Source organism: Falco cherrug, chromosome 4, assembly GCF_023634085.1.
Source record: "Falco cherrug isolate bFalChe1 chromosome 4, bFalChe1.pri, whole genome shotgun sequence".
NCBI classification, from domain to species: Eukaryota; Metazoa; Chordata; class Aves; order Falconiformes; family Falconidae; genus Falco; species Falco cherrug.
The window spans coordinates 94,721,675-94,748,060 of record NC_073700.1 but is presented as its reverse complement, the minus strand read 5'-3'; the positions used below and the strand labels follow the sequence as shown (position 1 = coordinate 94,748,060).

The following is a 26,386-nucleotide window of genomic DNA, read 5'->3' as shown; positions in this document are numbered from 1 at the left end:
AGTGTGATTTCAGATACCTGAGACATTAATTTTTCCTTTATTTTGTCCCTCTTATGGTTCCTCAATTTTGTTAAAAGCAGAAAAGTAAGATAAATAAGTCTGTTGCCATTTCATGTGATGAAGTAGGCATTTCATCTGCATCTTGCAGAACACTGCAATGCACTAATGAATAAGATGGAGGGGAGCATGCACGCGAGACAGGCAAGACCAAGGACATATGTGGCATAATCTGTTTCAACAGTGTTAGTAGTACAATGTACATTCCTCAGTTCCCCTCCTATGGAGACCAAGCATTAAAGGCAAGTCTCAGACTGTTTGGATTGCAGATAAATCTAGCTTGTGTCGCTTGTTTGGCAGTCTGCACAAAGCACAAGCTGGAGAAGTAGCTGAAGGTAGAATATTGCAGGTAAAATGCTGCAACGATGTGAAATTGTTCTGTCCTGGCCATGTGTGCTCCAAACCAAGTGAGTGAATGAAAGAACCAAGATTAAGATAACATGACTGAAAGTTCTCTCAGCATGTTGCAAAAGGTTTTTGATAGAAAATTATATGTGTTTGAACAAAATAGGCAGAGGAGGGAGCAGGGAAATCCTAACCCCAGCTGTGGACGCTGAATATGTGATAGATTTGGCAGGCAGTGCTCATATAGGCTGAATGTACTGGAATTTGTACAGCTCACAAGGTGATTTCTGTGGCCCTTGCAGGTCTGTACTTAAGAGTGCAATGTAAGGAATCTTGAAGTTGATGATGTGTACTGTGAAACCATTTTCTGTCTACTGTCTGAATTTATTATAATTGATTTGAAATTCTTCAGTGCCCTCTCATGCTATATGACTGCTATGTATGTTTGAAACGGCAAGACTTAAAGGTTGCAGACAGCTGCAGGGGCTTGTGTATTTTAGGGTTTTTTTTTTCTTTAATATGATAGCTATACAAAGACAAACTAACTATGATTGTATATGACACTGCCTCCAAACCTAAACATCACTTGAGGTTGTTTGTCAGATAGGGTTCTGCTGTTCCTAGTGTCAAAGTTAGAAATAATTTTCCTTTTTTTCTCTCTCTCTCTGTATCAAAATCTGTCTGACTTCAAATCTATTCACTGTGACAGAATAGTCTTCCTCTAAGCAACCCGATTTCTCTTTCTTCCTCTTTTTTTACACCGGGTTTCTTATGTGTGGTTGTGGTGGCTTTCTTATTTTTGTTTGGTTTTTCGTTTTTTTAAGATGTGGATATTTTGGTTCTGCATTAAACATGAGGCATTTTAGATCTTCCTGGAGTTAACATTGGAGGTGGAAATGGAGCCTACAGCCGTGCTGTCTAGACTAGGAAGTCTCCTTTCACCACCCAGACTACGTGTAATCATTTAGCAATAGGAAAACTGAGAAATATTCATATCAGTTCCTGTAGCCAATTTCAGGACTGTTTGTAGGCTGTCTTTGGCTTAGCTGAAGAACTTCAGTTGTCAGAGAAGATGAAGAAGTATTGCAAATTCAACACCCGTACACAGTCATCATACAGACTGCAGTTGTCTATGTCCAAGACCGTTGTATGAATCTCTGTAAGGCTCCAATTTTATTTGTATAAGATGAGTGAAGATTTTCTTTAATGCACCTCTGGATCTTGAAGGCTTTTAACGTATGTATGCACCCTCAGAAGGGGAGCAACTTTCCCGGTGGTTCAGGAAGAGACTTGAATGCTCCCTGTGCTCTTTTCTTTTCCCGTACTTTTCTAAGTACAGGAGAAGGTAGTGAATATTGAACATGCACATTGGTGCTTGGATGGTGGAAACTGAATCCGTCCATGCTTTGCAGAGTGAGAGGTTCTGTGATTTCGTAACTCATATAGACCTTTCTGGGTGCCATGGTGGCAGATCACCTCTGAAGGTCACGTCTAATCTGATCTGCAAAGCTGTGTTCCTGACAGTGTTTTCAGCAGCTTATGAATCACCTGGTATACCTAGTCAGATAAGCTTTGTGGTTAGTAGTAAGGCTGTCTTAATTGGCGGAAAGGATAGATATCTCTTTATGCTGTGGTCTAGCATTTTCATTTTAATTTGTGTTTATCTGTGGCTATCCAAACACTCATCTCAGATGCAGTAATATGAGAAAAAACAAAAAAGCAAAACCCCTGAAACCTGCTTGTTTGAAATAAAGTGTAGGGGGCCCCTGATAAAGGAGGCATAAGGTTTTCTGATGTTAGTGGTTGGGGAAAACCAAACTAAATGTGAAATGTGGCCTTGATTGCCTGCAGCCTAGGTCCTAATTGCTGCTTCAGGAATACAGATGTGAAAGGGAAATCTGTAGGTATTCCTGGAATAAATGAATAGGACTAGCTGTTCCCAGTGCAAATCAGCTGCTTCTACAAATGGACTTTTGAAAGGGCTGGAAAGTTTGCTGAGAGTTGGCAGGTAATTTATGGTACTGGAAGAGGAATCACTGGGAGCCAACCAGCACGTCTGTGACTTGGGAAGTGTTAGTAGGTTAACCATCTTCTCCATGTAGGTATCTAGGCTAAAAAAAGTAAAACCCACATTCTAGAAGGATGAGTAAGCATTTTATCACCATTGATTGTTCCTCAGCTCCCACACACAAACAGGCCTTAGCCCCTGACAGCATAGCCGAGAGCTGCTGTCAGATTGGCAAGGAGGAGCTTCAGTGCGAAGCCTTCCTAGGAATCTTTTATCCTTTTGGTTGAGCAACATCTTTTTATCCCACTATCTTAGAAGATTTTTCACAAATCTCATTTATTATGTTGCTTTAAAATTGCCTGGATTTTTCTAGTCTTGAATTTTTTATCTCCTTTAAAAGCTTTTTTGGGTATTTGTGCCCTGTCCTGCTTTAGAGTGCAGCAAAATCCTTTGTCTATTCTCACACCATAATCTTGGGAGGAAAAGAAATGCAGTTTACAAGGGACATTACTAAGAAAAGAAGGTGACAAAGGGTGAGGTTTCTTAAAGTTAAATCTAACAGCTTGCTGCCCTGAGAAGCAAACATCTCTGTCACTCCTGTCCCTTTCCTGTGGCAGGAAAAGATCTTAAAAATGGGTTCTTGAATAGTTGCCCTAATCTGGGACGCAGCCTTCTCCCTGTCAGTGGGTGAAACACAGATGAAGAGTTTTGGAAACTGGGCTAAGAGAAGGTTTCTCCATATACTTCAAAACAGCACTGATAATCATTATGTTTGCTTGCAGCAGTGCTTTGTTTAACAGAATACAGCCTAATGGAGAGTTTTGAACTCTGTGTATCATACAACAGAAAGGAACAATGTATTCAATTAGGAAGCTCTCCAATTTAATATTGGCTTAAAAAAAATAAAATATCAGTGTAGAGATCCACTAGGAATATGACAGTTGTTTTGCATTGTCCAATGGTATTTTATATATTAATTTACGGTTTGCATCACTGTTTTAAGCTATACATATTGACAACACTTCCAGTCCATAACAGATGATAATAACAGCTAGCAAAATGAATGTTGGAACTGCTGAACTGCTTCATCACTCACACACAAATGACGGGGTATGCTCCACACCCTCAGACCACCCTCTCCCCTACGTGATGTAGGTGGAAGGAGAGGCGGGAGAGAGATGGAACTGGATAGATTTCTCTTTTTTTTTCCCAGCAAGCCCTGTCAGCAAATCTAAGCTTTTTAATTAGCTCCCCCTTCCCCTAAAATGCACATTGAACATCTTCCCACAGTTTAATGTTTCAGAACTGAAATAGTGACCACAAAAGCCTGCAAGCACAGGGTAATGATTGTAGCGGCGGTGCTGCAGGAAGTAGGAGGAGGTGGTGCTGCTCTAAAGGAAAATGAACAGCCAGAAGTACAGCATTGCAAGAAGTGAATCCTTACGGCATCCTGAGCCACTAAAAAATACAGTTCTCTTATAAGGTCATTTCTCTGTCAAAAATGATAATTCAGTGACAGATGTCCTGAAAAGCCAGATCTCCTGGTGTAACGCTCTGTTCTTGGCCTTGTCCTTGAGTACCAATGGGCTTCAAAGGCATTCCTGGACTCTGGATTAGGCTTAGGTAGAACATATTTAACAAGGATACATGGAGATCTGCAAGGCCCTGTCCCAATGCATTTTAAACCACCATTATTTATAATTGCTAACGCAGTGGATTTCTGTTATTAGAGCAATACGGGAATTTGGCTGGGTTTGGTGGGTTTTTTTTTTCAGAATGGCCTTCATTTTTTATTGTTCTTTTACTTAAATAAATGAAAGTAAGTGTCGATGAAAAAGGAACGCATCTTCCTTTTCTTCATCTGAAATTCTTCTCTTACCACCATTATAATGTCAGCGTCTCATAGTCTGGCCGGACTCATAATCTTTATAATATAAATGGATGCGTGTTTAGGTATTCTCCCCATTTTGCAGTTTCAGTAACAGAAGCATGTAGAGAATGAAAGATTGTTTTCAGGTGTCCCAGAGAAAGTCTGAGGGGCAGCCCAAAATTACCCCCAACTGCCAAGTCCCTTTGCTGACTTCCTTGTTAGCCTATGAATCTTTTCTGTCTCTCAGACATTGCTTCCTTTCCTCTTCAGACCTCGTCATCTCTCCTTTCTCGTATTGTCAGAGGGTAGAACAGAGATTTATATGCATGGGTAACGACCCTTTTGTGCGTGGAAGTTTTCCTGATGGCATGTTTCATCAGGCCCCGGGCAGAACGGGGAACATCCAGCATAAATTAGTTGCCTGAAGACTCAGGTCACCATCTGTGGGTGCCAGATACAATTTTGGAAGCCCCATTAGCAAAACATCAGATTGCTTGGGAAGTTTCATAATGGTCAGGTCGGATTTTGACCCTGTTTTGGACAGATGCGGTTTATGGAACTGGAAAGCAAAATGTAGTGTTTTGACAGCCCGTGCAGCAGTCTTGTCTTGTGCTGGTCTGTTACTCAAGCTTGATACATGAGTAAGGTGTGTTATTTGGGTACACAGGGAGTGTACCTCCTTAGTGTATGCACGCATGCGAGTGAATACTGCTGGTGTAGATGTGTGCATACACATGCACGAATGTTTGCACAGGGAGAAAGTCAACGTGTGCACAGCTTTGCCTGCATGTACTTTCCCAGCGTGTACGAAAAGGGAAAGCAAACTCGGAATCAAATAAGCAGCGACACCAGAGGGGAAAAAAAAAAAAAAAAAAAAGATGAGATTGCAGTTGATTACGAGCCTGGCAGCAGATGCGCTACACAAATCCAGCCCGCTGCATCCAGGCTGTTTCCATGGCGATGGAGCGAGTAATTGTGGAGCTCCGGCACGCTCCCCCGCGGCCCCCGGGTCCCCACCGGCGGTGCCACCGGGCCAGCACCGGGCCCTGGGGGGAACCAGCCGGCAGCGACCGGAGGGAAACCCGGGGCCGGGGCGCTCCCGTTTACGCCCGGCGGCAGGAGGCTGGCGCGCGGCGCCCCCCCCACCCCCGCGGGGAGGATGGTCTCCCAGGGCGCGCGCCGCGCGGGCAGGAGCCTCCCGGCGCGGGGGGCGGGCTGCGATTGGCTGCTGCCGCCCGGGCCGGCCAATGGGAGCCCGCCTGGGGCCGCGGCCGCGGCATAAGCCCCGCCGCGCGCCGGGCGCGGGGAGCGGCGAAGGTGTGCGAGGGCGGGGGAGCGGCGGGCGGCCGCGCACATGGCCGCGCTGCGGGCCGCGCTCCGCACAGAGCTCCGGCAGGGAGCGCCTGCCGCGCCTGGCGCCTGCCGCGGGAAGCGGCGTTAAGTCTTTCGCCCGCTGTCGCGCGGGGAGGCGAATTTGTCGTCGGGAACGATGGAGCTACGGGATCTCTGTAAGTAAATCCGCGCTACTTTACCCTGCTAGTTCAGCCTGGGGATTTTCATTCGAGGAATGGCAAAAGCAAATAGTAGCAACTGCAAATAGCGCGGAGGGTTGCTTGGGCTTCTTTCACACCGTGTTCTTCCTAATGGGTTCAGGCATTGGGCAAACTAGTTAGCTGTTTGCGTTGCCTTGGGTGGTTGTTTAGCCTAATTAAGATGAGTCTGTGGAAGGATGCTGTATTCTCCGACGCATTTCAGAACGCTTCTGTGTTTGAAAAGAAAAGCAAACCACACAGAGCAGAAAATCACAGGCACCAAAGTCCGAGGTGCCTATATGTAGTCACTAGCATTTGTGGTGTCGGTGTTACAACACCAGCCACATTATTATAACGGTTTGTCAAACACTAGTTCAGATGCTGAGCCAAGAAAACACGAGTTGCTCATCATTCGTCGCTGTGTTCAGCACAGAAATCGTTGCTTTTCCTACCGTTTATGGTTGTTCTTGGGTTTTTTTAAGTTTGTTTCTTCTTTGGAGGAGGCTTTTAAAAAACACATGTAATTCAAAAGCTTTCCTGTTTGTTGGTGAAACAGGTGAGTACATTAAAAGTGTGGAGAGTTTCCTTTTTCACCATTGCGGGGCATGAGTTAGGAGTTGATTCCTTTGCCGGTTGGGACTCTGCTTTTGATTCTGTAAAGCAGAAATGATATATTTAGAAGGGGGAGGGGTTGTGTGTGCAAATCTGTCCCTCAGTAGCCCTCTGGGGTTGTTACTTGAGTTACACCAGCCACGAATTTTGCTCAGCGTTGTTCATGTTTGATCAGGTTTTTGCCGTTAGACTGGGAGCTTTGCTGCACAGAGCTCGTGAATGACTCTCTGCTTAACCCTCTCAGAGGCTGTAGTCATCGTATCTGGTTTGTGAAAATGCATAGGAGGAAGGACAGAAACAAGAACGAAAAGATTTAGAAAAAAATCCTGTATTTTTATTCCGTACCTGAAATGGTCGTGTGTATCAGGATTTTTATAGTAGCCAGACTGGGTGCAAACATCATATGAAGCTGACTGCTTTTTAGGGATCCGTTTTTGTGTCTTCTGTTCATTTTAGAACTAAATGCACAACTTCCTTTCCCAGTGTTGGGAGCTGCTGGGAAGTCATATTGCTGCCTGGAAATCTCAGGCTGAGGGTGTGATTTTTATCTTTTTTTTTAAGATATGGCTTAACTGGTCAGCTTTGCTTTTGAGGTACTGCTTTGCAAGCTGTGGCTGGAAGGTATGTTCGTGGAGCTTATCCTTTCAGTTAAAGGAGTCAGTGTCACCTCAGAGTTGATGTCAAAAAGAATTGTCGGTGTTTTCAAGAACTGTTTGGTCAAAATAAATTAGAAAAATACAGAACATAGAATTCAGTGCATCAGTACAGCAAGAGTGTCTGTTGGTGAAGGCTGTATTAAGCTCCTCTGTGTACTTTTGAGCTTTTAACATGATGTATCACAAATGCAGGTGGACCCCTCGTTAAGTCTGAATTACTGCTTTTTCTGAAGATATAGTTGTAAGTCACTTTTCCCTATGTTTCCCAGGGATATTTGAGTTGCCTTTTATTGAAGTGATGGCCCCAGGCATCCTATAGCACTGGTCTTAAAAACAATGTAATTTTCCTAATCTGTGCAAAAAAGAGATAACTGTTAGCTCTTATTGCAATACTTATTTTTGTTTAGCAGTGATACCAGTGCCAAGAATGCAATTTTTGAAATGAAGCAGATATTTAGCTGCTATGTCACCTTCCCCAGGGGCTTGTATCGTTCATTTGTATTTACTTACCACTGATGTAGCTGAAAATCCCATCGTGTATGGCAGTCTCGGCAAAGAGATATGCCCACTCCCCATGTTGGAGGTGGATGTTTTGATCTAGGCTGAGATACTCCATAAGAAGCTGAGGGAGAGCCTGGACTTTTGCACACCTGAGCATGGTTTGTGGCTGGCTCCAGGCTAGTCATTTTGAACACCTTTGCAATGCATCAAAATGAAGCTCCATTGCACCATTTGGGGTTTTTAATTCTATACCTATTACCTTCTGCTTTATTTTCTGACTGATAATGTGAAAGCCTAGGAGAACATTGTCTTTTAAGGTCAGTGCAACTTTTAAGATGATATTTTAGTTCTTGTTAGCGCTGCAGGGGTTTAGTTCAAACAACATAAACCTCTCAAGTTTAGTCGCTAGCATTAGGCAAATACTGTGTGACTGATAGAGTTCCTGTATCTCCCATAACCTTGTTTGAAGGGATTTGTTTGCTTGTCTATCCCCGTGCATTAGCAGATAAAAGGAGGGGGACAAGGAGGGAGAGAGATGGCCTCTAACTGCTAAGCTTGGGATAGTGCATTGGATCAGTCTGTTTGAGGGCTTTGAACCACAGCGGTGCCTGAGGTAGGAAAACTCATGTTGCCGCCAAAGCCGTGCTTTGCTTTATATTTTTGACCTGATGGTGCAGGAACAGTTGCTTGTCATTAGTGCTTGGGGATGATCTATGTGGGAGAGGCATTTCAGATTCCCAGGCTATAAGAGTTCCAGCAACAGAGGAGTGAGTAGGCTTCAGTGAGAGCTGTGGCATGCTGGCAGGAGCTGGGAGGATGCAGAAGCTGAAAAATGCTATCTTGGAGTAACTTGAATTGGTTGCATTGGAAAACACTTGGTTCGATGGGCTCGTATGTCTTCTAAAACGCTTGGTGCCAGACCAAATTGGCATACCTCCACTGAGTTACACGAGAAGCCACCAGACATTGATCCGATCTTCAGTCTTATGCTTACGTTCTTCTTGGAAGAGCAAGATTTTTACAAAGGCAGCAGGTTATTTTTCCTCTGTGTTTGCCTCGGCAACAGTAATGTTGAAATCCTGAGTGGACTGAGCATGCTACAGGTTTTGCCTTGTTTCCATGGGTTATCCTTTGTCTGCTTGCAGAGCCTCATTCCCATATGTTAGTCTATACTGGAGGTGTGGAACAGAAATCCAAAATGGAGGCTTTATATGTGTCCAGAGATACTAAATTTGAATATTTTGTTCTTTCTCTGGGTGTCAACCCTCATTCAGTTTCAGTAAAAATATAAGGCTTATTCATGTCCTAGGTAAACAGATGCTAGAGCCACCAGTCTTCAGTTTTGCCTCAGCTGTATTTTTTTACACAAACTGCAAACTGAATACTCTTCTTTAGGTGGCTCGACATGTTTTCATCCAAATGAATTACAGTCATAACTCCAAATGAGACTAACCACTCAAATGAGAATAGTTCCTTTTTTGTGTATGTATGGAAAAAAATGTATTTAAGGGAAAGTTACTCCAGGCTAGGACCTGGCTTACATAGCAGCATTCCAAGTTGCAGAAAGCTCTTGCTCCCTGTTCGGTACATGCACATTCACACCTTCAAATGGCAAGGGCACGCAACAGAGCAACACGAAGCACAGAATAAAAATGGAACAGCAGTAAAACAAAGACGAGTGAATTGTGAAAAGCCTATTGATTTGCTTGACACCCATTTTGTTCAACATTGTGCAGTGCTAATCTGAAAATTCCTGTGCGTCACAGAAAGTTTTCAGAACAATAAGAACTGTCAATTCCAGCAGATTTTACAGACCTGTCATTATTCTTCCATTGTCTTGAAGCTCTAAGTGGCGTACAGAGGGATTTTTGGCAGGAGTTCAGGAGTGGTCTCGTAAAGAGGAATCGCGTGTCACTACCTCACGTATGTTATCATTTGCAATTAGAGTTTAGCCCAGTGCAGACCCCTAGAAGCTTGTGTGCCCCCATCTGAGTGTGCTACTTTTATGGTGCTCATTTATTTTGTCTCTTCAAAAACCCACAACTACAAACCACCGCCTGTTGCTGTTTTTAATTGCAAAAAGGTAAAAGCAAGAAATTATTGATGTCTTTCTACATTTTGACTTGACATTTTCAAGACAACTAGGATACTGTAATAAATCAGCATCTTGCTCCACCTGCTGCTTCTTCGGAAAGGTGGGAATAGCAACAGCGATGGCCACAAGCAGAATCTTTTACTGAACTCCCTTTCTCTTGAGGTGGTATTGCTGGTATTTCCCTTGGAGCATCTGGATTCTCCCCTCCTCTAGTGGAGCAAAGTTCCTTCTGCTCTACCCTGTGTTCATTCACTTCAGATGTTTTTCCCCCCAATTAAGAAGTAGTAGTGTTCCCTCCCCCACCCCACCCCATCGTTAGGAACTACAAAACCTCATAGGGACATGCCACTGTGAGGAGAAGCACAATGGAAAGAAAGATTTGCTTTGTATCAGGGAGACTCAATTTTAAGTTCTTTATCAAGAATCAGAGGCCATGTAACCGGACAGTGTTTTGTCTTGCATGCGTACTCTTCCCAGCATAGCATCATCTGTGTACATACCTCACCCAAATAAAGTTCCAGTACAGTAAGGGTCATGACATTCACTCTGAAAATGAAAATATGAATTGAGTTATGCACCCTTGGTATCAGTAACTTGCAGAACCTATACGTATTGCAATAAATCTGCAGTGTTTTGAAAAGTCTGCGGGGCATAAATCCCTTTTTTTGTGGACTTCCCGCAAATTCTGGCAGGTTTCACTACTCAAGATTTTAGTGGTTTCAAAAAATCATGTGAAAGTCAGACATCAGAGGACACATATGACCTTTGTATAAAATAGAACTTTGATTAGCTGTAGTTTGGGTGTGTTAAACTCCTCTGTAATGCACAAAATCAATCTTGTAATGGGGTGACAAGGAGATCTTTGTATTGATGCTAGCACACTGTCAAATTAATACATCAAATAATATACTCTTATCCTGAATTGGTGGACTGCTTTTATCAGCGCTTTTGATGTGGTAAAGAAAGTGCTTGTACCATAACTACAAACCAAACTCTCTTAGTCTTCCCTTCTCTTTGAACTTCAATTTTCTTAAGACTTGGGTTGTCGTGATACAGAGAGCAGCTTTCACAGCTAGGTATTTCAAGAGTCACATCCAGAGGCATATTAGAAGCCACACAAAGGGATTTTCTTGTTTTCAAATATATGTAACCTTCTGGCTTGACCTCTGGATCCACTCCCAGTCTGCATTTCAAGAAAAAGAATCTACCCACATATGGTTATCTCCAGTAAGATCAAAGCTGTCACTGTATGCTGACACCTGTGAGAACAAAATGGATATAAAAAAAAAAAAAAGTGGGGGAAATCGTGAAAATATTTGAATGAGTTCACATTTATAAAAGACGCGCACCCACGGACCTTGGAAACGAAGGGAAGAGTTTCAGGATTAGCTGCAGCTCTTCTGTTCAGAAGCAACGGAACGTTTATTTGTTAGCCTCACCAAGGTAATTAAACAGACTTGAAAACATAAACAAAAATAGATTTTCTCGTTCCCTACAAATACAGCTCTGCAAGCGCTTCACCAGGAAAGTTAATAAGGCTCTAACTTTAGACTGGGTTTTCTGCCTGGTGCCTAACAGAAGCCACTGCAAAACACAGCGGGTTTTATGCTGCCTTTGGAGCCCCTTACGACGTTGTGTGTCTTTCCCAGTTTCTGCCCCTCTCTGGCAAAGGTGCAAGTTATCATAGATTTATCCCACCTCCAGTGAATGCTTCCTGAAGGACTGCCGTGACTGTCCCAGTAAGTGTCTGTGGAGGGAGAATTGCAGCTCTGTTCATCTACTTGTGTTTCGTGCTGTGCTGTGTGAAAGCAGCGCAGTGGCATCGCAGAGCCCACCTGCTTTCCAGGTAGGTCGCTCACGGGCCTGAGGCACAGCAGCTGAGTCAGGGGGTGCATTTTGCTAAGTTGTGCCCTTGCCTCAGCCCAGCAAACCACAGCAAAGCCCTTCGCTTTCAGCTGGTTGGGCTGTGCCAGAACGTGCTGGAGCTACTGCCCTGAACCCCCTTCAAGGTAAGAATGTCCCAGTTTTCTTCACTGCCACAAGGTTATCCACTTTGTATCTGATAATTCAGCATGATGCTGAGAAACGTTGTGGCTGGAAGAACCGTATTTTGCAAGAAAACTAACTCACAGTCCCTGTATTCAACTCAAGAGGTTAAAATGCACCTGTGGCACTAGCCACAGGGAAGGGAAGGACCACAGATCAACCAGTCTTCTTTCCTGGCTCCCTGTGTGCCTTCACAAGGGACCTTTCCCTCTCCCCATACTCACCTTTTGTAGGGTGGAATTAAGCCATTTGGCTGCCAGAAGCTCTGCTCAGCTTTCAGAAGGGGGAGCCTCCCTGATGTGAGACTCTTTATTGTCTGTTCAGGCTCTCAGGGTCATGCTTTGAAACGGCTACAGCTGCAAAGAGGTACATGATGTCCATGAAACCTCACACCTCTACACCACTAGCTGCTTTGGTGCATAGAGTAAATCAGTAAAGGCTTGAGTTAGAAATACCTCTGATGCTTTGTAACTGCAGTGAGAAGTTGGGTTATATTTATATGTTAATAGTTGGTCTTGAATTTTTCTGCCTTTAAATGCTATTAAAATCTAGTTAAATATTTAATAGAAAAGTAGAAAGTCACAGTTGTTTCACAAATAAATTCCTTTGTTCTCGCTTCTCAACCTACCCTTTAAAATCCCCTGTTCAAATTGTCAAGCCTGTCTCAAACATCAACACAATGTTTTGGGATTATACTTAGAATGTCTTAAGTCCCGTTTTCAATTTGCAAGTGGAATTATACTCATTTCTAATGGTACAGAAAAGGTACAAGTGGATCTCAAAATTTTAAGTTGTGCTTGTTCATGCATGAAATTGTGTATCAGCCCGCCTCTGTATGCAGGATTCCCATCCTTTGAAAGTCATGAGCTTCTGCTCCAGACTGAACTTTGCACTGATCCCCACAACAGTTTTCACTGCTGAAGGTCCTTGCTCAGCAAATTTCAAAGCTTTGAATTTTGTTCTATTTCAGGTGAAAACTAGAAACTTCTAACCCAAACTTTCTTTGGTAGAGTAAATCTCAGGTGTTTCAGGCATACAGATTTGAGCATTAGAGTTTATCATTGATTTGGTAAAACAAACAATTGCTGGATGTGTGTCAGGTCTTTTGGATTATAAAGCACTTTGCTGTCAGATTTCAACCAAGAAGGAAAGAGTCACCTTTCTGATTCTTCTGGTTTTGGGTATTGGTAGTTGTATTGAATGAGACCTGGTTTTTTTTCAGTCAGAGATGCATGACAGATTCATAATGTGAAAAGTATAGGAAAGCCCCACAGCTATTTATATGATTTTAAACTTAAAAAACAGAGCTCAGTTGCTGCTTGTTGCAGAAGTTTGCATGAGTTATGATTTAAAGGCTTTATTGCACCAAAATCCGAGAGGTTGTTGCAGTTTGCAATAGTGGGCTGAGAAAAGATAATCACAGTGTGTAATTCTTGTGATTGTAAAGAAATGTGCACATTTCATCATGATTTCCTGCACAGGCAGACACCTGGGCCTGAATCCAGATCCTTTGGGATCATGCCCTTGATCTGGTGTCCTCATCATCGCCTCTGCATCATTGGTGCTGGCAAACCTTCTAGCCTAATAAGGGTATTGCGCATTTCTGATGCCACAGCCCGTTTGGAGCATCTGTCTGTGGCTGATGCCACAGAGCACCTATGAAAGGTGAATGCAGTAGGTTGTGTTGGAGCTTTGGTGCAGAGCACAGCAGTCCCGCTTTGCAACTTCAGTCACCTCAGTGGTATTTGATGTTGATATGGACATTGTGCTCAGGGTGCAAATGTAGGAGCTGTTTAAAAGGAACCCCAGTGCAGAAGGCAAAACCTAGGCTAAAGAAGTGCTAAAACTCCCATCAGTTCCAGGCCGGTCCCCAGGATCAAGGGGTTGTCCCCCTTCTGGAGTGAAGCAGTCAAATTGTACCATGAAGTCAGTCAAAATGCACCTCCTCCTAAAGAAAATGAAAGATGTCAAATTGCTCTGTGTGAGTCAGTTGCAAAACAAGCAACAATTTTGATTACTGATAAATAAAAAGAATGTTTGTTCCACCATGGATAACAGCTTGTTACTGCCTTTGCTCTCAGGATGCAGGGAGAATGGAAGAGAAAGAAAGTACTTGTAGCCAAGTTGGCTGCTACAGTCCAGCAGCACAGTCAATCAAATTGTTTCATCGTTCCAAGTCATTCTGTAATAGCCCTGATTTATCTTGCTGCCATACAATTGTCCCCTGTTGATAATTCCAGTTTTGTCAAGAGATGGCAGAGATTTTGCTGAAAACCTGCAAGCTCCTCTGACCGGCAGCGAACAGTAGGAGAGCAGAGTAAGACTTCCTCCTTTTCATTGATGCCTATAAATAGTCCATGCTAACCCTAACAGCCTTAAAGACGTAAGGAATCTTTTTAAAAAAATTAACCCACTATTTTTAAACCCACATTGACTCAGCAGAAGTAGACGTGTGCGTTTTAGATCATGATAGGTTGATAATCAAGCCCTGCTGTGAACGCTTAGCTCTTTAATTCTGGCTGAAACATTTTACATGCATTTGAACTCTGCAGCAGACTGGCACAAGTCTTGAAATAATAGCCGGAAAGGAGGCTGCTACATTATTGTATATATTAATAACAAAAAGTCTTAGTTACAGTTTTTAGTTTAGTTTTCTGTTTCTTCAGCGTTCCTCTGTGTATGTGAGAAAGGGAGGAGATAATTAACCAAAGTGCATTTAATTTATGTCTAAGAACAGGTTGCTTGATAACAAATTCTGCAGTTCTCTGTTGTGCTAAGTAGAACTAATCACAGGAGCTATTGTATGGATTTCCGTGGTATTACCCCAATATGACAGTGTACTGCCCAAACGACTGGGGCTACTTTGAAAAGTTTATGAGATTTCTTAGGAAAGCTGAGTCCCTTGGTCGTAGGGACAGGAGAGGTTTTTAATACGGCACTCATATGCATGGACCCAATTAGAAATTACTGGAAAAATCAAGGTTTATATAATAAGAGGAAATAACCAGGATGCTTGGCATTGCTGATGCAAGAAGAAAATTGGTTTGCTCTGTGTGTATATATAATTAATTATAAATAATCTAGGAATGCTCCACCTTTTGGTTTGCCCTGTAGTCCTAGAAGACTTCTTACTAAGACAATTCACAGGCTTATCACTGAAAATGGAAATTTCTGCAGAACATGCAGATCTCTGTACTGCCAGGTTATTTTTATTTTTCCTGTGATTCTAGGCAGACTTAAAAGAAATCTTCCAAAAAAGTAGCTAGATTAATATATATACCATACTGACAAATGTGTAAGTGAAACAGGGCTGTACAACAGCCTGAAGATGTTACCTACCATTCAAGTTATTTTCCTGCTGGTATCAGTCTGGAGGAGGAGTTGATTCTGAAAATATTTTATCCACAAAAAGGTATCAATTTGAAAAGGAAGAAAAAGGGCAGATTTCTGTTTTGTGCGTATTTTCAGGTTTGAAAGAAAGGAAGGTTAAACCGTGTGTGTTTGACAGCAGCATTTGATCACTTAAGATTCTACCTGCTCTGCTCTTAATTCTGTGGTAATTTGGGATCCTTAACTACCAGTTTCTAAACATGATGATCCAAACCCGCTGCAGTCAGGTGTGTTGGTCTCATCAAGAGCTACACTGGACTTTCTGGTCTTTAAATAGAAGTGGCTTAACCTAGCAGCCAGCTAAGTGGTGTTGCATTTTCTTTTAAATGAGTTTGGCTGGTCTGGTAGTTGGTTTCAGTGTAATGCTTAGATGTCATTCTTTTCTTTGAGTCTTTTGAGGATGACCTTACTGCAGTAATGATGAAAATCATCCCTGCTTAGGAATCCCACCTCTGGCGAAACTTAGGTTAGCATCATGAAAAAGAGCTTTCTTGTACAGGCTGTTCGCTTTGCTCACTGATCTGGCAGTCTACCGTTCCCCCGAGTGCCTGGCTTTAGTAAGGTTTGCCTTGCCACAGGGTAAATAAGAGGGAATACCTCATGGTAACCGTCAAAGGTTTCATTGAAACATCAGCATGTGCTGGCTACATCCCCTCCAGTGCAGGTATCCTACCCTACATGTTCTAAATGCTGTTAGAAGAATGAGAAAGGGAGCCAGTTCTTGCAGGTATTGCTGTGCAAACCCTTCCTCCCCCAAATTAATGAACCTTCAGAGTTAGATGGATCTCTTTTTACAAACTAAATCGTATCACCTTACATTCTTCTCGACTTCTATTTTAGAAATTAATTCCTAAGATAAAAGAATTTAGAAGCAAAAATACCAGGATAATGCTATAAACTGGTTGTCCTGTTTTAAACAGCACGAGTAGCAGGAATGAGGCTGTGGCTGTTTGCAGATGCCATCCAGTAGCTTTTCACTGACATCAGTGGGCACTCAGGTTTGCTCCAGCTTACTATTAAAGACATATAATAAATTCTATATTGGCCAAATTGATCTTCATTCAGAAGGCACCCTCCAAGCACACATGGAGCAAGCTTGTAAGCTAGCTACCTATTAGATACATAACTGCTGCTCCCTTCTATCATGTCGATTGGCGAGGTCATCTCTTGTGGACATCCTCCTCAATATAGCTACTTAAACCCCGGAAAACTAGTAAAGGGACTTGTCTCTAAAGCTCTGGAAAGGTGAATCAAATTTGCTTTAAATGTTACCAGAGCAGAATGATGGCCGGAAAGTGCTCAGCAAAATCCAGGAGAGGAAAGCAGCATGCAAGTCCTTGCAGCTTTTGAGGGCAGAGAAGGCTGAATGTGGTGAAAAGCAGAACTTTAAGCCCAAGATTTGTTGTAGTTGGCAGTCTGTGTTGTGGAGGGAAGAGAGAACATTCCTGCCATATCCAGAATGGAAATATCAAGACCAGCCTTGAACAAGAAGATACTCTTTGTCTTAGGCATGTGGTTTCTGAGAAGGAGCAAAGGAAGAAAGCACAGTCTCATGGTGCAGCTGGTGACTAAGTCAGACTGACAGAGTCTGCTTCAGTTCCTCTGTCCACCACAGATCTGTTCAGCCACCTTGAAGCAAGCAAGAGAACTTCAGTCTGTCCAAAGGACCTGCAGTAACGTTTGCGGATGTAAACCTGTTTTATTAGCCAAGGACACTTTTGTAATAAAGGCACTATGATTCTGGTTTCTTAAAGGAGATGTGAAATTGCCTTTTACAAAAATGGTTTTGTAGAGAAGCAAGAATAGCCAGTGCTATATGCTAACCCTGAAATTGTTCTGATGTTCAGTTAAACTTATTTCAGGCTCACTAGGCCCAGCTGAGGGCTGGGGTTTTTTTCTTCCAAACTCAAGCTTACCAGTGTTAGAGCCAAGTTCGGGTCTGAAAGAGATAAAATGTGAATAAGTATACTTTGTAATACGTGAAAATATATGATGGGCTGTAGCTGGGCACTCTTAAGGTTTAGACTAGACCAGTGATGCCAGTTGGGTTGTTGGCTGAGCGATGTTGGGTCAAGTAAAAGCTCAAGGTCATGGGCTGCTTCACTCTTACGTGATTGGGGTGGTCCTGCACTATGACCAGAGGCAATGTGTCCTCCTCCCATGCGTGTATCCTTTCTCTGAACAAGATGTAGGCTTGCTGTGTGATGGGAAGGCTTGCAGGTTGGCTTCTTGCGGAGGGAAGAACAAGGGAACCCTCAAGGAAAAAAAGAGGGAGGGAAGAAGAGAGAGAGAACAGGCCATGTTAATTGTTTTGGAGACAGTAGGTAGGTCACCTGCAATTAAGTGTCTATTACAGAGGTCTTTTCCACCTTGTTTCTACAAGTGCTGAGATTGGAAAAAGTGGGGGTTTCCTGTATTATTTACGTTTTCCAGTGCTTCCAGTTACACTGGGATGCTTTAGTTCATCAAAACAAATAAAAGACAATGTAGCGTCTTCACCATGTTGGCCAAATAATCACCTTCAAGGAAGAAAAGATTGGAAATACAAGAATAAGCTACCAAAAATGTGTCCCCAGGTATGGAAAATGCTGAGTCCTAGGATGTTTCTGCTGTTAATGCTTTGCCTCTCCACCCCCTTTTTTCTTTTCCTAGCTTAATAGTGGCAGCTGATACAATAATGGGCTACTGCACAATTTTACACCCAAGGTACACAGTCACATTTAGAACCTGACAGCATTCTCTTTCTGGAATAGGAACACTGCTTGCAGCCCACAACTGAAACAATTAGCTATAAAACAGAAAGCAGCTTCATAAAAAAATAATTGTTCTCCAGCTTATGGATACATTTTAAGAATTTGTTAAAAGAAAGCAAAAGAAAAAAAATCAAGTAGACAGGTGAACAAGCCTCAGAGTACTTAACCAGATCTTACGGGTTTTGAGAATATAAATGATTTAAATTAAAAGTCATTTGAGAATATATAATAGACAAAAGGGCTCTGACAACAGCAGAGGAAGCAGAATAGAAGTTACTATATGTACCAGCTTGCACTAAAAACAGCAGCTGAAAGGATGAATTTGAACTAAACTCTATGAACATGTATCCTTATAGCTCTATTAATGGGTTCTGTTCCTCTCCCAGTTTCTCTTGACCCTTTTCTGAGGGTTAAATTAATCCCTTGTACAGTTCAGCTAAGGATAATGAAGTTGCCCCAGGGTATGAATGCAGCCCTTGGGTTTGACCTACAGAAGTCTGAGCCTCTATTCTTCACTACGTTTTCAGGCAGTTTTGTTTATGTTGGATTAATTAAAAACACCCTCTCTGTTCCCCAGGCTTACACACTTTCCTGCGCAGATTAAAGGAGGTTCCAGTGCCTGGCCTCCCTCAGCCTATCCATGCTTATGCAGAGACATAGTGGAAAACACTGCTAATGAGGGGAACTTAATGACCTTGATCATGTTTGTGAGCAGAAAGGCTCATGTTCTGATAGAGCTGATGTGGGCAATGTTTATGATGTGAGGGACAGTCTGGATTCCTGCAGCCTCTTGCTTGTGTTTCTGGAGCCATAGGTATTGCTTGCATTTATTGGGCCAGTAAGGCAGTGTCTTGTTTGCTGGAGGTGAAAACAAGACATTAAACCACATGGTCATCTGGAATTTGATGTAGGGTAGATAGACTGAAATGCCTGTTCTGTTTCCTATGTATTAGCTTTTTAAAAGGTTTCAAGAAAGATGCTTTTCTCTTAACATTTAAATACATCACTGTCCAGGAATAGTACCAGTTTTGGGTCCAAAATTTAGTTTTATCCAGTGTGAGAGACAGATTGGAATCTGGTCCAAAGTCACCCCGTTGTTCTGGCAGTTTTGATTGCAGTAACTTTCCTCTTTCTTCCTTTGACACACTTTTCTGCCTCGCATATCTTTTATTCCCACATCCTTCTTTCTGTCATGCCAGCATGCAGGTGTCACGTTAATGGCCAAGCAGAGGCTGGTGCTTTGCTGTGAGGCAGCAAAAGCAAAATAGCATTGAGAGAGAGACGTTGCCCTTGTGGGAGCAGAGGGAGAAAGCATTTGGCTCCTTTACCTCAGTGCCACAAAAGCTAGGTGGAGCCAGCCAAATCTGCTTTTCCCCTCCCCTTTTTCTTCTTTAACCCTCTAAATTGTCTGTGAATTGGGGTTTAAGCTGGATTTAAAATAGCCTGTGTGTATTAGTTTATTCCTTCACAAATCAGGACACTTGGCACATCTGTCTTAGCATCAGCATTTCATTTCAGTGTTTAGTAACAGCAGAGACGGGGGTGGGATGGGGGGTGGGGGTGTGTGTCATGGACGGCAATGGATGGCTTCTGACACCTTGGAACTCTCCAGGTGGATTGAGCGCATCATTGTACTGAAATATGGGAAAGGTTAAGTTTTCCAGTGGTCAAAACCAACCTGTGAACACCAAAAAGGAATTTACTGGAGGTGCTTAACACATACCGGGGATGTTTCTGATGGCCAGGCTATGTGCTCATCCTTTGCTGATATGAATGTTTGATTACTTGGCTACCATATGACAAGAGAATATTTTCAAAGGAAAGAATGGTGGGCTAGGAAAGACTGCTTTAAAGGTCTGTAGTTGTGTTGAATTTGTTTTGCACTGATTTTAGAGAATGCGGATTAATATAAATCATCTTGCATTGCAACACTTGACCAAGGCCTATAATCATGCTGCTACTTCAGCTGTGTCTGATTGAGAAGTCCCCAGATTAAGCAGAGTACTTAGAGTGAGGAGTCCCCTCTTTGCCAGCTGGGAGGTTGAAACCAGCTGCATTCTGAAATTTGAAAGAAAGAATCTGTGAACTGCTTTATAAAATAGTCTCTTCCTCATTACCCTAATCACATAAGTATGCTGAAGGCTGCAATCAGCTTTCCCCCCCCCCCTTTTTTTTTTCTTTCTTTTAAATCAAGCTCAAGAAGGGAAAAGATTAATGAACACGGAACTGAAAAGGATCACTTAGGTCATCCAGGTCCGATGCCTGGAACTCAGTAATAGACATTAGAGCAGAGGAGACCATTAAACTTCTATTCCGTCTGTCTTGTTGCGTGCTTCAGGACACATTTCCTAATGCCCTTTAAGCCATGTAGATCTACATGGAATGCTAAGTGGCCTGTATAACGTGCCATAGTGTAGATCAAGGGGACTGCTTATTTCAGCATTTCATTTCTTAAATGAAAAATAGTCTCATATCTGAAAATTACATTTCTTTGATGAAGTTCCTAAGCAATGCAGAGGAAGGCAAAAGTACCCAACATTTTCAGTTGCCTTACTGCATCTTGTTCTCATAGCCTGAGGTGGCATTGGTTTAAACCCTGAGCGTGTAAGCAAGGCCCATCATTGAGCACATGAGATATGCTAATACAACCTGTAGCATTATCGTCTCCTGCCCGTTCTCTTAGGTGTAGTAGTTGCTAGTCTTCAGTGCTGGGGAGTAAGATAAAAGGAGAATGAGCACATGGAAGGATTAAGTGATGCATCCAAGGTCATACGAAGTCACCTATGGCAGTCAGCAGTTAGAGCTCTGCAACCTAAATATTAACACAGTGCATAAATTAAAGGGTGGCCTTCTTCCAGTTTTTTTGCTTGTTGTGGGTTTTTTATTTTAAGTAAGAAAGGAACCTTCAGGTAATATCCAGACTATGGTCCTTGCCAAGTTTTTAACTTGCCTTTATTCAAGTAGTGCAGATTGGTGATGCTGTGCTACCTGTACTTAAGCAAAATTTCTGGGTATCCATGAACATGTCAAGCTTCGGTCTAGTACTTAAACTCAGCCTGTATTTTCTCATTACTATTTCCATGAAGTTTCTCTTCCTTTTAAGGAGTGTTCTTATTGCTGTGACCTCTGTCAAAGCTTAACAAATGAGGCATGGCTTCACCAGCAAAGACTTGGGATAAGGGCACTGTTTGCTATCTGAAAGAATAGGACAAACGTTTGTCTGATCAACACAGAACAATAGCATTGGTAGCTGGACTAGGTCTGGCAAAGCACAATAGAAGCATTGGTGCTACAAATACAAAACTTGGTTAATAATGAAGTGGAATTAGAAGTACCATGTTCTGGCTATGGACTGATCTGAGTGCAGAAGAGCTTTGAGCCTTTGAGGTCACATAATATGCTCCAGGTGTATGTAAGGAAAAGAAAATTATGCGTTGTGGATGTAGTGCCCGTATGACAAGAGCCTGTGATTGCCCCTGTGAGACCCTGAGCACTGTCAGCTCTCAACATTTTTCTTGTCAGTTGTAAAGAATAAAAATGAGCTCCTAGCACAGGAGACAAAACCAAAAAATTCTCTTCCCCAAATAAATTATAAAAAAAAGATACTGAGGAGCCTTTGGTTTGGAGGAATGTCTATGTTAAAAATGTTACTTTCGTAATTGAGTGTTCCTGCCTTGTATGTAACATCCCTGCTTTGCACACCAGATGAAAGTCACATCTGTGGCTCCATTTGTCTAACAAGCAGTTTTCCTGCAGGCTTTCTAATACTTACCCTGGGGGGAGTTTGTAGACTTTATCTAAGAGGAGGAATTGCTTTGTTGTGGCTTTGACGTGCTCTTTAAACAATATTCAGAAACCATCTGAAACCACATTATATAAAGAGGTTCCTTTTTGTGAGTCTCAGTGGAGACAAGAGTGAGAAATTTCCCTGTTCCATTTTCTGGTTTTACTCTGTTTCCTAGCCAAGGGCTACGAAGCTGTTTAAGTCACAGGGCTCAGTGATTAATATTAAGACAAACACAAGCAAATGTAAAAGACTTTCTGCTGCTCTTCAGTGTCCTTATTCACCTGTTCCCCTCGTCATTTAGATAGCTCCCAGACTGGCATGTATTTAAGCGATGTCCTACTTCCATTGGTATTTGCTGTACAGATCACAGACCTCATCTGACGGAATAATTTAATCCTTGTTCTTTAAACCACTTATTGAAAAATGCTTCTACTCTTCCTGCTGTGAGCCCTGCCCTGCTTTCTCCAGCCCTGCCCTGGAGGACGCACGGGTTGCTGACCGGTGATGTGGTGGAGCGCTGGCCCACGGGGAGCTGGTGGCTCGCTCAGGGTTGGACCCAAGGCGCTCTCGGGAGCTGGTTGTGAACCTGGAGCCTCACAGTGATCGAAGGCAGCAGTTGCGCTCTTGCATTGGCTGAAATGGAAAGTGATACAGATTGGTGATGCTGGGTTTGATTGCCATTTTCAGTAGGACTTCATCTCTGATTATGGAGGATATCTTGTATTCAGGAAATTGACCATGGAAAGCTCTGTGAGAATAGTCCTAGCGTGTGACAGCTTTTGAGCAGCGACCCAAAGGTACAGACAGAAGCCGGTCCCACTACCTCGTGCTGTCCTAGCAGTGCAGTCCAGCCTCTGACCTGAAGAAACTGGGACAGAAACCAGAGATTAGTTCCTCTTTCTTGCCCCCTCCGGGCATGCCTGTAGCTTGGTGATGTAAATGTTGGGCCTGCAAGGAGCCAGACTTTGAGGTCACCTGTGCATTTCATTCCTGGGGCTTAGCTGTAGAATTTGAGCTAGCTTTTAAAGGCAAATGCACTGACATTTCACATTAAAACTTCTCCCCTGCTTAAAAATAATGATTATGGTTACAACAGTTAGCAGCAGCAACTGAATTTTCAAAAAGGAAACCTTTTTGTTGTTTTGGGGGATAGGGATGATTGGCTTTTCGTAACATTAAATCTCAGCTTGGCCTTGGCAGGGAAATGCCATGCTGCTGCTGCTCGAACAAGACAGAGAAATGGGCTCTTTAGGTTTGACATCCCTTTAGCTTTCCGGTGTTCTGGAGGATCCCCAAGGCCCCATGGAAACCAGATGCATTCCTGCTGCAACAATTAACGTAACCAACCCTTGCAGGAAGGGAACGTTTTGGGGGTAGGGGGAAACATTACAGTATTTTCTTTTGGAAAATTCCACTATTGACATGAAGAACAGCAGGGTAACAGCAAAGATGGATTGCAAATTTTGACAGCACCGACAGGTAAATATTGGCTTTGTGCAAACAAGTTTCTATAAATAGCCCGTCTGCTCCAGAAACTCCACAGATGGCAGCAGGGCTGCCGGGGTATTGATTTACCCACTGTGCTCAGTGCAGAAAAGCACAGCTGTCAGTTTTGCTGTTCTTCTCATTCTGAGTGTTGCTTCTGCTCCTGCTGAGAGCTGCGTGCCTTGTTCACCATTTTTCTTTGGCAAGTAGAGGTGAAGATTAAGAGCCCAAAAGAAACAATTCGAAAGAAGAACCTGCCAAAACAACGAAGAATAAATGAATGAGTGCAGAGAGTAACTGTAAAGGATGCTGTAGATATGTATTCCACACACCAAAAGCCAGCAAGAACCTGTCTCTCTTGCTCAGGCTGTATCAGGTAATTTAATACAGCTCACAGGTGTGGTTTATAGAAGTCCAGGAGATCGTGGGGACCTTGAAGGGCAAGAAAATCTTATGAGGAAACAAGAAAGAGTTTGTAAATCATGGAGAGTAATAGGCAGAGGTTACAGTTGAGGGGTAGAACCCGGTGCTATCTTTTGGGAGGCCTTACATGCAAGTGGTGGTTCTGCCAAAAATCACTAGCAGCTGGAGGTGACTTATAAATAAATGCCAGCCAAATAAGCAAACACTTAAAATTGTCGTGATTAGGTTTTTGGCTTGTATGACCCATTTGAGGGCAGTCTAAATCTCAGGATTATGCTTTTCAGACAGTAGAGTCAGCCAGTGCAACCACCATCTCATTAACAAAAACGTTGATTTACAGGCATAATATCTGGAATTGCTTTTTAAAGGAACATCTTAGATAAACTTCATAATCTCAGTTCTGTGAAAACGTTTGCCTGTGGTGCAGGTTCTCTCCAAGGGCTCATCAGTAGTGGAACTATGTATCTCCTGGGGCAGACACAGTCTATGCTATTTGAAGGCATTTTTCTGCTGGTTTGCTCTGTAATTTCTCTGTAGTTAGGCTATCAACCCAGACAATGAAAGTTCCTCTGTTGTTACAGCTCCATCTGCTGCAGGGGTTTTGCCCAGATTACTGGGTGTAGCTTTGGTTGTCATTTTGTCTTGTGTGGTGGCTCTGGGCCTTTTTGTTTGATTTTAGCTTAAGGTCTTTTTGCTGATTTTTTTTTTTTTTTTTTTTTTTTTTTTTTTGGGGGGGGGGGGGGGGGTGTGTGTGTTTGGAGTTTGCTTACTTGTTCTTTACAGTTAGCTTGTGTAACTAAAATTCCAAAAAATGAAGAAGTAGAGGATAGGACCATTTGGAATAGATGGTTACATTGTTTAGGGGTTTTTTGGTGGTTTGGGGTTTTTTTTTTGTTTTTTTAATTTATTTGTTCATTTTGTGGACTTCTTGTTTGGGTGGTGTAAGCTGGGTTGCAGCTCTCCTGCTGGACTGGGCTGCCCAGCGGTGTTCCGTGCGGCTCTTCCTGGTGCCTGCAGTTCCCTGCGTCTTTAAAGTGCTTGCCTGGATGGAGGCCTGGATTGCTTCATCTGTCCTATTTCTGCCTGAGTTTTAAATGATTACAGGAAAAGGTAATTCAATCAACGAAAAGTATAAATCAAGAGTTATGTGCTTACATAAAATTCAAACTTAATGTGATTCTGTCTCGATTTTAGAAAAAGTGAGAGTTGCCGAATGAGAGAGTATTTTTCCCAAGAACCTTTTATAGGAGAAAAAAGGGCTGTGAAAAGAACCACGCAAATACTTTAGAACTGTTTTACGTAATTGGCATTACTTTAACTATTATTCAAAGTAATTACCATGCAAACTAGGTAATTTCTAAGTAGTCTGGCATAAGAAGTTGTCAAAAGGAGACTTCTGTCTGAGTTACAGAATGTTACTGGGCTGAAGCAGCTAGATGCCAGCCATTTCTGGAAAGACTGCGTATCATTTGCCTTCATTTTTTAAAACATTTTTAAGTATTGAGTAAGGATTGGCTTCTGAGTTGTGGGTCACTACATTCAGGAGGACAGGTCATCAAGCGTGCTCTGTGTGTGTGCGTGCATGCACGCTGCTGCCCTTATGGTTGTAACTGAGCCCCACACAACTCCCACTGACACTAAGGTACCAGTGTCCTACTACCATCCCAGAGCTTTGTGACTTTAGATGCTGCGTTCTTCAGTTACGTGCATGTGATCAGGTATGCAAACTACAAACTGATCAGAATACGATGTGCTAAAGGTTTCAATGCTGAATATGTTTCAAGTGTTCTGTTAGATTTTTCTCTTGCGTTACATAAATATGTTGGTTTAATATAAATACTTAAACTCAAGCTGTTCCTGAAATCAGAGTCCACTTTCTATTTTGAAATCTCATTTCTCATGTCACAGATTAAACACAGGAATAAAATACCAATTTGTGTCTGCTCAGAGGAGGAGGATGGGAAAAACAGCATCCTGTGAGAGCCTAACACAATGTGATGGCAGTTGTCACTGCCTTGTACTAGTGACCTTGTACTTCAGTGACCTGTGAGCTACTGTTTCCTTGTGCTCTCATTTGAAGTACAGCTCGTGACATTTTCATTGTACTGTTACTGCAAGTCTTTTTGTCTTAAACCTGACCTAGGGGAGGAGAGGGAAGAGTTATGTGCTCAAAGAAAGCAACATCAAAGTATTCCCAGAAGTCAGTCAAAGCTTCAGCTGGTATGTATTCTAATAGCTCTGTGGTTGGTGATGTGGACTGTTTACATGGGCTAGCCACCTGCCTGTCTCAGGATATTCATGGATAATTGCAGATTTCTCTTGAGATCTTTTCTTTTTTTTTAGGCAAAGTGTGTGTGTTTTCTCGTGCATGTTAGTCAACAATACAGAGCCAGCAGCATTGGATGCAGTGTTACTCCTAACAGCTACATCAGAGGTCATTTGGAATTACAACAGTAAGGTTGATAGGAGCCTCAGAAATGTTGGGCAAGAGCATTAAATAAAATTAAAAGGTAGAAAGTGATCCTCTATGCCAGATGTCATTACCTAAAGAATCTTAAAACCCTGTCTGCAGTATATGTACCTACACTAGCGCAGAGCAGTTATTAGGGTTTTAATCAATGCCATTGCTTTTTCAGCATTATGTTCCTTTTTTAAGTCACTAAAGTTGCTCCTAGTTTATGATAGTGAGATCAGAATAATTGAAAGAGAAAAAAGTGGATAGTTTTCATTCTGATTAATTTTAAGTCAAACTCTCACAATTGAAGAGAATGTCTAAATTACCAATTAAAAAAACCCTACAAATATTAGCTATTGATAGTACAGGCA

General features: G+C 42.4%; 1 protein-coding gene across 5 annotated transcripts in view; it reads left to right on the top strand.

Moving 5' to 3' along the window:
• The window catches only part of ELMO1 (engulfment and cell motility 1), a 311,400-nt gene that overhangs the window by 221,164 nt on the left and 63,850 nt on the right, over nucleotides 1–26,386 (top strand). Inside the window, exon 1 of one of the 5 annotated variants that reach the window (XM_027809998.2) lies at nucleotides 5,596–5,788. The exons of the other annotated variants lie outside the window; for them this stretch is intronic. The gene's annotated coding sequence lies outside the window, so the exon portion shown is untranslated. Of the gene's footprint in view, nucleotides 1–5,595; nucleotides 5,789–26,386 lie in introns of those variants that run through there. 5 annotated transcript variants of the gene reach the window in all.